Genomic DNA, 12391 nt, shown 5'->3' with positions numbered 1-12391 from the left:
AGGCTTCAGATCTGGAATACGAGCCTGAGATGTGGCCCTAGGTCTTAGAAGCCCCTCTTACCAAGTTGGGGGGAATCTGTCAAGCAGGACAAGAGAGCTGGAAAGCTGAGCATCACCTTCACAGCCTCAGGGGTCAGGGACTCAGGGCATCCACAAGGTTAAAGCCTGATTAGCCACTTCACGCCCATGGTTGCGACCTCAACAACTAAGCCCTACAAGTAAGAGAAAACAGAAAGTAAACTTCCAGTCATCTGAATGGCCTAGAAAAGCTCAAGTGCCCAAACTGATCTGGGATTGCTGGTACCCAGAAAGCCTGCAGAGGTTATTTAAAAGGCTCTCTACAACTCTTGTCATGTTTATCATCATTCAAAGCCTCAGATTATTTCATTTCATCAAACTTCAGTACTGCTAATTATATGATGCACTATTTTTTTTTTAGGTATGAGCCAATGAAAAAGAGGAAAATACTACAAACTGTAAACGTACATCTTGATCAACTGTAAATTACATCTGAATTTCAGAGATTAAAATGTGAAAAAAATGTACTTAATTGATGAAATATGGTATTTATACAAATTTTTTTTCAAATTTTTTTTCAAAACTAACGCACATTCAAAGATAACAAGGCACATGAGGAGATACGATGACATAAATACGAACCAACATGAGAATTAGGACAAACACCAAACAGAAGAAACAGACATATCCCAGATGGAAAAATTACCAGACACAGAATGTAAGACAACGATACAGTACTTAACTATGCTCATGGTGATAGAAGTTGGGCTTAAAAATTTCAGAACAAGGAACCAGGACTATATAAAGTAACATTAAAGATCTGAAAAAGAGCTAAAAATTCTAGAACTGAAATTCAGTAACTGAAATTAAGAATGCAACAGATGGATTTAACTGCAGATTAGACCCAGCTGAAGAGACACGGTGAGACTTAGAAGACAGGTCAGAAACACTACCAGATGTAGCTAGGAGATATAAAAAGGATGGAGAAGCAGAAGAGAGACTAAGAGACATAAAAGTAAGAAGATTAAGGTAGCAAAATTACCTTACACCACAAAGTTCTCCCAGTAATGGGTAGTGGAGTTTCGAAAAAGTTGCTAATTTTCCTAAGCCCAGCTTCCTCAAAGACTAATGGAGGCAGGTCCCTTGGGGAAGACTCAGAGGTTGGACAACAGTGGTTGAAAGTTGTAATGTTGTGGACTTCCCTGGTGGTACAGTGGTTTAGAATCCACCTGCCAATGCAGGGGACATAGGTTCAATTCCTGGTCCAGGAAGATTCCATATGCCATGGGGCAACTAAGCCCATGTGCCACAACTATTGACCCACACGCCCTAGAGCCTGTGGTCTTCAACAAGAGAAGCAACAAGAAGTCCATGCACTGCAACTAGAGAAAGTCAACACACAGCAACAAAGACCCAGCACAGCCAAAAATAAATAGATTCAATATTGTGATTTACAAGGAACATGTATCTGCCTGTTCAGATGAACAGAATATGTTTTCCACATATATGGTCTTCATATCAATGGTTCCTGGCTCATAGCTCCCCAAAGCCTTGGAATTTCCTGAGCCACATATGCAATGGGAATATCTTTTGTTACAATATTGTCCTTTGTCCTCAGATCCTGAAATTGCTTCAGAGCCAGGTGAAATGGGAGTCTCCGTATTCATAATACACCCCCATTCCAGCACACCTGGGTTTATATTCATGAGGCAGTTTTGGAAAGTACCTAGGGAATGGGGGCTGGTTGTCAAGGAAACCAACCATGGAAAAAGAGATGGAACTTTCAGTCCCACCCCCTGACTTCCGGGTTGGGGCAAGGAGCTGGAGATTGAATCAACAGGCAGTGGCCGGTGATTTGACCAATAATGCCTTTGTAATGAAGCCTCCATAAAAATCCAAAAGGTTTGGAGAGCTTCCAGCTTGGAGAACGAGAATGCTTCCACATGCCACCATCCTGGGCCCCAAACTGCACAAGGACAGAACCTCCTAGGTTCAGGCCCTCACCCTGGCTAGCTCTTCATCTGGCTATTGATTTGCATACTTTAATATCCTTCGTAATAAACCAGTAATCTAGAGATTAAATGGCTTTTCCTAAGTCTGCGACCACTCTAGCAAATTAATTGAACTCAAGGAGGGAGTCATGAGAACCTTTGATTTAACTTCCCTGGTGGCCCAGACAGTTTATGAGTCTGCCTGCAAAGTGGGAGACCCAGGTTCAATCCCTGGGTTGCAAAGATTCCCCTGGAGAAGGAAATGGCAATCCACTCCAGTATTCTTGCCTGGAGAATTCCACGGACAGAGGAGCCTGGTGGGCTACAGTCCATGGGGTCACAAAGAGTAGGACACAACTAAGCGACTAACACTTTTCACTTTTGTCAGAGACACAGGTGACAACCTGGCTTGAGACTGGAACTGGAGGGCAGTCTTGTGGGACTGAGACCATAACCCATCAGATCTTATGCTATCTCAGGTAGAGCATGTCAGAATCAAGTGGAACCGCAGGACACCCAACTGGTGTCACAGAGAATTTATCAGATGTGTGGGGAAAACCCCATGTATGCTGGAATTGGTGGTCAGAACCCTTTAAAAGGTATATGGGACCATGGTTATTTTACTTCTCTGCACATCACTCTCCTCATATCTAAATGGATATAGTAAAACGGTACCCACTTCACAAAGGATTGAGAATTAATGCCTGGGAAGCACTGAGTAAGTCCTCACTGCCTGCTGGCTAGACAAAAGGACGGAGCTCCCTGTCCACGTAAGCTTGCTTCAGGAATGGAACAGGCAGCTCCCTCACTATGACAAAAAGAGTTCAGCCTGAAATACAGCCCTTGAAGTATTGCAACTGTGGAACATTACGGTTAGATGGAACCCTTCATAAAATATCCGTGCAATCAGAGGTTTATTGTTTTCGTCTTAAAAAACGGGTTTTCTACAAGCAGATCAATTTTTTTTTTAAAGCACTAAACCCAAATAGAAAAGTAGATAATTAACAAAAAATACAAACAGGTAACAGTTCTTAAAGAGAAATGTTTAGCCATGTTGGTAACCAAAATGCAAATGAAAGCAACATATTTTTCACCTTAAATAAATAGTTGAAAAAAATAAAAGACCCTATGTTGTCAATGATGTGGTAAAATCATTTCCAGTTCTGGAAAGCAAGGTATTAACATGGTGCTTTCCCCTGGCTGACTAATTTCACTATCTGGAAATATTTACTAAGAAAACAACTTTAATTGTAGAAAAGTATAAGTGCAAAGCTACTCACTGTCATGCCACAGTGATCAGAATTGGGAGAAAATAATGCCCACTAATAACAAAATACTGTAATAAGTTAACAGGGTTCCAAAGTACTGAATTCCATAGCCACTGAAAATATGTTTACAACGCATTTGTAATAACATGGAAATTGCTTATTACAATATAAGCTGAGAAAAAACAAGATAAAAAATTAAAATTATATGCATGGGCTTCCCAGGTGGCACTAGTGGTAAAGAACTCGCCTGCCAACGTAAGAGACTTAAGAGATGCAGGTTGGATCCCTGGGTCTGGAAGATTCCCTGGAGGAGGAAATGACAACCCATCCCAGCATTCTTGCTTAGAGAATCCCACGGACAGAGGAGCCTGGCGGGCTACAGTTCATAGAGTCGGACACGACTGACGCAACTTAGCACAACACAACACAGCGTCATCTCAGTTGTGTTTAAAAACGAGCTGAGGAGAAAACACTAAAAATCAACATAGCACAATATGATCAGATCAGTCTATCACAGGTAGAAGAATCACTTTGATTCACCTTGCTACTTTCCATAATGAATCTGTATTCCTTTCCCCAATAGGGAAATAAATGTTTCTTTCTATTTACTGTAAAGAGAATATAAAACAACATTAAAGAAAGTTAAAAATTTTTTTTCAAAAATTTTATTGAGATGTAATTGACATGTAATATTGTATTAGTTTCAGATGTACAACAATGATCCAATATTTGTATTTATACCAGGAATGTTCACCACAGTAAGTAATCACCATGCAAAACTACAATTTTTTTCTTGTGATGAGAACGTTAAAGATCTACTCTATTCAGTTCAGTTCAGTTCAGTTGCTCAGTTGTGTCCAACTCTTTGCGACCCCATGAATTGCAGCACGCCAGGCCTCCCTGTTCATCACAAACTCCTGGAGTCCACTCAAACTCATGCCCATCGAGTCGGTAATGCCATCCAGCCATCTCAACCTCTGTCATCCCCTTCTCCTCCTGCCCCCAATCCCTCCAAGCATCAGGGTCTTTTCCAATGAGTCAACTCTTTGCATGAGGTGGCCAAAGTATTGGAGTTTCAGCTTCAGCACCAGTCCTTCCAATGAACACCCAGGACTGATCTCCTTCAGGATGGACTGGTTAGATCTCCCTGCAGTCCAAGGGACTCTCAAGAGTCTTCTCCAACACCACAGTTCAAAAGCATCAATTTTTCGGCGCTCAGCTTTCTTCAGAGTCCAACTCTCACATCCATACATGACCACTGGAAAAACCATAGCCTTGACCATATGTACCTTTGTTGGCAAAGTAATGTCTCTGCTTTTTAATATGCTGTCTAGGTTGGTCATCACTTTCCTTCCAAGGAGTAAGCGTCTTTTAATAATCTACTCTATAGCAACTTTCAAACATATAATACAGCATTGCTAACTATAGTCACTGTGTTGTATATAGGAAGTTTTATAAAACAATCTCGTTCCACTAATCCAACTGTTTCAGTTTTTATTCAGTGCAACCTGTACATGCACACACCTTTGGCACAGATGTAATCAGTCTGAGTCAGTGATTAGTTCTATTAGGATTAGGCGACATGGAAATGAGACCAGTTATCAAGCTCTTTTCCTTCCCGGCTCTTCCTCCACCAACATTCACCTGGAAAGATGGAAAGCCTGAAATATACAGGGGTTTTATTTGCTTGTTTTATTATGTTTTTAAGTACTCGAGTTATTTCCCCAGTGGTACTGAGTGTCCAAGAGAATGGGACAAACTCCTGACTCTGACCTCTGTGTGACCTTGGCCTAAGGTCTCTCAGCCTCAGTTTCCCCATTTACACAGTGGGGCAAGGAGAGCTGGTCGCTGACCCCCAAGATCCCTTGCAGGTCTACGTTCTTAGATAATGTGTAAATTTGACCCCAAATCTCCAAACGGATCTTGATTCTTGAAAAGTTTTATAAAACCTGAATCACTTCAAACAGAAATAGAAAAACTACTAATTTTTATAAGAATCCCTCCTATATCAGATTTTCTAATAAGAGTCTCTATTCTTGTTAAATGTAGACAATGGCAATATTGGCAGATCACTTTCATGCATAGCCAGGCACATTTAGATAAAAATCACAGCACTTTCTCTTCCTCTTTGAAAATATGTCACTTTAGATTAAGGAAAAAGACTGTAGGTGAATGAAAAGCCTGAAATATAGAGGGGTTTTATTTGTTTTATTAAGTATTTAAGTACTGGAGTTATTTTCCCACCTTGCCCCCAAAGGGTATTTCCTATCTGGCCTGTTTCAATGATAGGAAAAGTCTCACCCCACGCTGGGGTGGTCCAAAATAGAAGTCTGAATCCAAATCTTACTGTAAACTTTTCAAATACGATTATAGTGACCTCAAAAAGAGTTTCAGTCACTTTCGGAAGCAATAACTTGGGCAGCAGACCAATCTCACTTACAAGATCCACTAAGTTACTTCCATCCACTGGACAGAACTCATGAATCCTGCTGCTAAACGTGAACTAGCCATGCCCCTTCTTCCATCCTACAAAGATGCAGTTGCTGCTAACACTGTGGAAGTTTTACTTTCGAAGGCAGATAGGAGCAGAAGTACTGGCTGCCCTGTGTTCAACCATCCTGTTTTGACCTCTAGGTTGGTCAGGTGCTCTCCTGAAGTCAAGTCTTTGAGAAGCTTCTCTCAGTTCTTGACAGTCACCGGTAGCAGCAAGCCTCTGGGTTCCTGTTTGTGCAGCCACTGCCGTCAACAATGCCCAGAGGCAGCTTCACCTGAAGCAAATAGAACTGAAACCTCAGAGCCCCATCCAGGGCGAGTGAAGAGCCCGAGCACACACTCATGTGGTCGGTCACTGTCTTTCGTAAACAGGACTCCTCAGTTTATATCAGCATCCTATCCCACCAGAACTGGATCCTCACCCACCGCTTCCCACCTCCACTACCACCCACCAGCCACTGTCTGAGCAGTGGGCTGGGATGACGCTGTGGGCAATCGTAGCTGCCAACGGTGGTTCTCCTACCTGCATTTCTGCTATATAAATCAAACACATGCTAGGGGAAGAAGCTGAGAGGTGTTTAGTGGGTTTTTTTTTTTTGGGGGGGGGGTAGTTGTTGCTTTGTCTCAAAAGATTGACTGATGACCAGATTAGGATATGTGACCTGCAAAGGATGTTTATTCTGATTCAGGAAATTATTCACCTGGAAAATGCCACAATGTACATTACACACTTGTGGGCCTCCCAGCTGGTTCTAGTGGTAAAGAACCAGTCTGCTGGTGCAGGAGATGTAAGAGATGCAGGTTCGATTCCCGCATCAAGGAAGATCCCATGGAGGAGGGCATGGCAACAAACCCCAGTATTCTTGCCTGGAGAATCCCCCGGGCAGAGGAGCCTGGTGGGCTATAGTCCATAGGGTCGCAAAGAGTCAGACATGACTGAAGTAACTTAGCACACACATGCATTATATTTATCAAGTCATCTGTCTTGAAAACCAAGTTACAATAAAGGGGGCCTCTCCCCGGAAAGCGGGAATGGTTACACGGCACTGCACAGAGAACCAGAACCCCTCAGAAGAGCTGTTCACAGCAGGGGGTGATTCTGCTCCCCCGGGACACCTGATAATAACTGGGGACACTTGTCATTGTCACACCTTGGGGAGGGGACGTGGGGTGCGACTGGCATCCAGCGGGTAGAGGCCGGGGCTGCTGCTAAACGTGCTACAATGCACAGGGCAGGCCCCACAACAGGTGTTCCAGCTCATGACACCAAGAGTGCCCAGGTGGAGGATCCCAGCCTTAGGATAATGGCACATGTAGGGAAGGAAGGAAGAATCCTCTCTGGAAAAGGATTAACCTTTAAAGAACGGAGCGAGTGAAGGCCGGGTTGACAGCACACACTGGGCTGCTCTCTGACCTCAGCCGCCACGCCGGCCACCAAGCAACGAAGGCTCCAGACTTTTGTGGACTGTGGGACCGCAGGGACCTTTGCCAAGACTGGCTACATGAGGAGGTGGTAGCAGCATCATTTCAGAAGCACCAAGAAAGGCACTTCGCCTCCCCAGTTACCTCCAACGCCCACTTGTCTAAGCCTGAAATCTCATGGTGGATAAAGCCTTTTGTTCCATAATGAGGCTTCAAGTGCAAGGACCCCTGGAAGACAGAACAGTGACCTACACTCCTAGTCAAGAGAAAGGGGCTGATGACAGGTTGGTTTTGTCCTAAGTTTTCATACAGTGAAAGGCTCTGAGGAACTGAAAGTGGTAAAGAGGGAGAAAGGTCAGGCCCTGAGGAAGTAGGAAAAGAGGGAAGGAATGGACAACCCAAGGTTCTGGAATAAAAGTCACCTACCCTGCAGACTACGCCCGAGCCTCCAGGGAGGGAAGGATGCAGAGAAAAGACCAAGTCACATTCTTGGCTTTGAAGAAGATTACAATCAAGTTCAGCTCAGGTGAAAAAAACCCTAGGAATGTTTGAAAGAATGGTAAGGATGCACTGTTCCCTGCAGCTGGAACAGGAGACAAGGGTTCTCACCAGCCCCAGCCATGGGAATTACAGTGAACGCCAGGCCATGCTGGGTGAAGCCCCCACCTGACACCTCGCAAAACACTAGGCACAGAGCTAAACGATCGGGCAGAGCTTCGAAACTTCCAGATGAAGAGCTATCAGATTTCTAAAGTGCTCGAAAGATGGTTTGTTTTCCATCATGCTTAGGCTAACATCCTTTCCCACAATTTAGAAGGGAGGTCTTTGTTCATCTTCTTTGCCTATCTAAATCACATTCTGTCTTTCAAGGCCAGTTTATATTTTCCGTGTAATTCCCGATTTTGACTTTTTTTTTAATTCGAGGATAATTGCTTTACAATGTTGCGTTGGTTTCTGCCATACAACAATATGAATCAGTCCTAAGTATACATATGTCCCCTCCCTCGTGAACCTCTCTCCCCGCCCCACCCCACCCCCTAGGTAGTCACAGAGCACCGTGGGAGCTCCCAGTGTTCTGCAGCGACTTCCCACTATCTGTTGTACAAAAGTAGTGTATATGTTTCAGTGCTACTCTCTCAGTTCACCCCACCCTCTCCTTCCCCCGCTCCCATGTCCACAAGTCTGTGCTCTATGTCTATGTCTCTATTCCTGCCCTGAAAATAGATTGATTTTGACCTTTTTTCCCTCCCTCCTCTTATAAGTACAGGGCCTCCAAGTCATTCATCTATATTTCCTAGGTATATATCATACTATATTTCCTAGGTATCTTTCATAATGGGGCTACTTCCAGAAAAGATCTGAAGGGGGCTTTCTAGTTCATAACAAAAAATTAATAGACTTGTAGTTTAAAAAAAAATTTTTTTTCAAGGGTGATTGGAAATGATTTGAGAAGAAAAAGATCATCCTACCAAGAAACTAGGGGAAAGCAGTTACCAGGAACTGCTGGAGGCCAAGTTAAAAAGACTTAGGCAACCTGATGCAAAGAACTGACTCATTGGAAAAGACCTTGATGCTGGGAAAGATTGAAGGCAGGAGGAGAAGGGGATGACAGAGGATGAGATAGTTGGATGCCATCTCCAACTCAATGGACATGAGTTTGAGAAAGCTGCGGGAGTTGATGGACAGGGAAACCTGGCGTGCTGCAGTCCATGGGGTCACGGAGTCGGACACAACTGAGCAACTGAACTGAACTGAAGTTAAAAAGACAGCCATACTAGATACAGAGCAATTTCTCACTGTCTGATAAAAGGAAAGTCAAAATTCCATGAGCACAGAATTTTGTTTTTGACATTAAATTCTAGGAAGACTTTGCTCCTAGGTTTTCACCTATGCTGCCCAAGCAGCCCATTTATGTGTTTATCACAAGAACTCCTACTAGACTACATCATACCTACTAGTCTACATTTTCCTAACAGCCTATATACACAATGCCAAGAGGCTGAGGACCCATGGTTTTCTTGCCAATCTGGATATTCCAGTGTGTCTCAAGATCCCATCAGAGTAACAGACTCATCTAATCTCTTAGTAGGTAGGGCCCTCAGGCCATTTGATTCTGCCTCTATGTCCCCAGCCACCAGAAAGATAGAATTTTAAAGCCACTCTCAAAAAAAAAAAAAAAAAAAAGAAAGAAAGAAAGAAAAAAGAAAGCCACTCTCAACAGGGTCGTGGTTTGGAGCCAGCGGCTGGTGGGGGGTCCATCCTGGCCCTATCTTCATGCCCCACCCCACAAGCTTCCTGACTTGTCTTTTGTCTGTTTTTCTGTCCCCACCATAGACTCCCCCCCCCCCCCAAGTGTCAATGCTTTGCCTCATTAACCTTTGATTCCCTGCAATAGCTACTACCGGGTGCTTTGCACAAAGGGAACTGCCTCCTCCCTCCTCCTTTTTAAAGTGAGGAAACTGAGTTGGAAAGAGGTCCCAGAGTAGCCTTTTCATTATTCTGCCCTGCTCCCGTCTGATAAACCCCTCAAGCTGGAGTGTACCAGACCAGCTCTTCCTACACCACACAGCAAGCAGTCCGGGAAAGTTAAAGGCAGGTTACCAAAGGAATTGCAGAGTTCGAAGACATATTTTGACGTCCTTGCCTCCACGTGTCCCCCGCCCCCAAAGATACACTGGACAGCCCTCCAGAAACAAAATAAACAGAAACGACCTTGTACGCTGCAGTTGCTCAGTAAATATCTATTAAGATACGGTCAGAGCATCGGTACCGTGAATACAGCAAGTACTCAATAAACTCCACTAAACTGAAAAGTTCATAACACACCTGCTTTGTATACAGTAGGTGCTCCATTAGTATCTCTGAGGATAATAGTAGGGCTGCTGCCTTGCACACAGTAGGCCCCTATAAACGGCAATCAAATTGAACAGAAGCTGACGCTCGCTCCTCAGAGAACCCGGGCAGAGGTGACATTAATCAAGACCCAGACACAGATCCGTGAATGGCGATGCGCGTCTCGAAGAAGCGTTTCCGAGAGTGCGGGAGTGGCGCGTGACGGCGCGCGGCCGCGGCGGACATCCCACTCTTAGGCTGGCGGCCGATCCACTGCCTGCTCCCGAGCACTGCTGCCGCCTCCAATTGTCACTTTGGGCTTGCACCTGGAGCTTCCGCCAAGGTCCCCCTCCCGGGGGTATCGGCCCGCCCCGGCTTCTCCCCGGATTCCGGAGAGTTACCGGCAGAACAAAAGCAAAAAAAAAAAAAAAAAAGGCAGCCGGGATTCCTTTTCTGACCGAGGGCAGCCCGGGAAGAGGCTGGGGGAGCGGCCCGGGACCACGCCGTGATGTCAAACCTCCTCCTCCACTGGCAGCCGCCCGCCCTCCCGCCGCAGATTAGCGTTTGGGGTTCCCCCAGCTGGGAACGCGGCGGGGCTTCCTCCCTCCCAGGCGTCCGAAGCCCCCGCCCTGGGGCCGCGAAGGGGCAGAGTGGGAGCCTCGGTGGGGTGGGGCGTAGGGGGCGCTATATTAACCCTGAAGAAGACAGGGAGAAGGCTGGAAAGGAGGGTGCGAGAGGACTGGGGCAGACCCCATAACCGAGATCCAAATCTGAACTTGCAGTGCGAACAGCCCCTCGGCGCTCCAGAACACGCCGAGCAGTCCTTGGCGATGGGGGGTCCCCTCGCGGCAACCGGTCCCCACGACCTCCTCCCCTACACCCCCCGCCCCTCCGCCCCAGGGGAGCCCAGCGTCCACTTCCACGTCCAAACCGCCGATCCAGGGTCTACACCCGCGCGCTCAGTCGGCGGAGCAAGGGGTCACAGAGGGCGGCAGCGCCGATCCCACGGGAGACGTCCCACCGCTCGGAAACTCGCGAGTGTGAAACCGGCTAGCGTTTTTGTTCAGGAATTTTTTAAAAGGTGTACTGACGGCTGCAGAGAGAGCGGGGAAGTGTCATTTCTTCCGTTCTCTCCGGCTCCTCGGGAGCCCGTGGAACTCCGAGAGGAGCAGGCAGCCGGGAGAAGAAAGAAGGCGCAGGGGGGAGCCACTTACCCAAGGCAGAGCCCGGGAGCGCGGCGGCCCGGGCGCGAGCAGCGCCTTTGTCTGCGGCCGCGGCGCCGGCGCGCTCTGCCCCGCCGGTCCCGGCCCCGGCGCGCGGCGAGCTCCTGCGGGCGCCCGGACAGCCCGGCGCGCGGCTCCGGCTCCGGCTGCCTCTCTGGCCCCGGCCCGGGTCCTCGCCGCCCCGCTCTCCGCCGCGGCTCCGCCCCGAGCTGGGCCCCGCCCCCGGCCCGCCGGGCCCCCACCTGCTGCGGCGGCGGGCGCGCGGGGGAGCCCGGCCTTGGGCGGCAGGGGGCGGCTGCCTCCCCCGCGCTCCCGGCTCCCTCCTCCCGCAAGCCCCGGGGCCGCTCCGCCGCGCTGTTCCGGGGCGGAGCGCGCGCGGTGTAGACCAGTCTTCTCTGACCCAGCCCTCTCGAAGGCAACCTCACCTGGGGGGCCAGGGACCCGCGTTCTCTGAGTCGAACCCAGGTCCCCGGGGTAGCCTGCCCTTCCTGCCTGGGCGCACGCTCCCTAGAGTCCTCCATCACCTTTGGAGCTCGTCCTCACTCCTGTCCGGGGGAGGGGACCCCCTTGAGCTCTACCCGCGAGGGATGGGCGGCTGGAAGCGGAGTGCTTCCGCGCTCGGCCGAAACCCTGGCCTCTCTGCCGGGTCCGCCCGGCTCTAATGCAGCGACCGGAGGCGGGGGCGCCCGGGAGGAGAAGGGGCCAGCCCGGACTGGGTGGCGCGGGAGAGGGGACCTCGCCGAAGGTTGAGGGGGCGCCGAGCGCACGTGCACTAGTCCAGAACCTGGCGCCGGGGCTGTGGATCTGTGCTCCTTTGCACGGCCAGGATAAAACTAACAGAAGGGAAGCAACACTTAGGAAGCCAGAGAAAAGGAAAGCAGAAGCCACTAGACCCATAAACTAGTAATAATTAGTGTTTAGGTGGTGCCTTCGGGCAAATCCAAAGTGGTCCACACTGATTAGGGGCGTCGCTTAATGCGTGCGCCGCAGTGGGATGATTGAGAAGCCGCTTTTCTAGGCAGAGAAAAATATGATAACCTAAATATTGTATAATGAGGTCACTAGTGGCTTTAGCTGCCCATGAGCCCTCCCTTCTCCTAACTTCCAAAGCAATCAGTGCGAGAACCTCACTTCGACACTCTGG

General features: G+C 48.0%; 1 protein-coding gene across 2 annotated transcripts in view; it reads right to left on the bottom strand.

The window, feature by feature from the left end:
• Positions 1 to 11322, bottom strand: part of MAPK4 (mitogen-activated protein kinase 4) — a 166569-nt gene extending 155247 nt beyond the window's left edge. The window contains exon 1 of one of the 2 annotated variants that reach the window (XM_061131071.1): positions 11239 to 11322. The gene's annotated coding sequence lies outside the window, so the exon portion shown is untranslated. The remainder of the gene's footprint in view (positions 1 to 11238) is intronic. The other variant, XM_061131067.1, reaches the window with a different exon arrangement.
• Between the last annotated feature and the right edge of the window lie 1069 nt (positions 11323 to 12391).

This window comes from Dama dama, chromosome 27 (assembly GCF_033118175.1).
Source record: "Dama dama isolate Ldn47 chromosome 27, ASM3311817v1, whole genome shotgun sequence".
In the NCBI taxonomy this organism is placed as follows: domain Eukaryota; kingdom Metazoa; phylum Chordata; class Mammalia; order Artiodactyla; family Cervidae; genus Dama; species Dama dama.
This window is presented reverse-complemented; position numbering and strand designations above follow the sequence as displayed.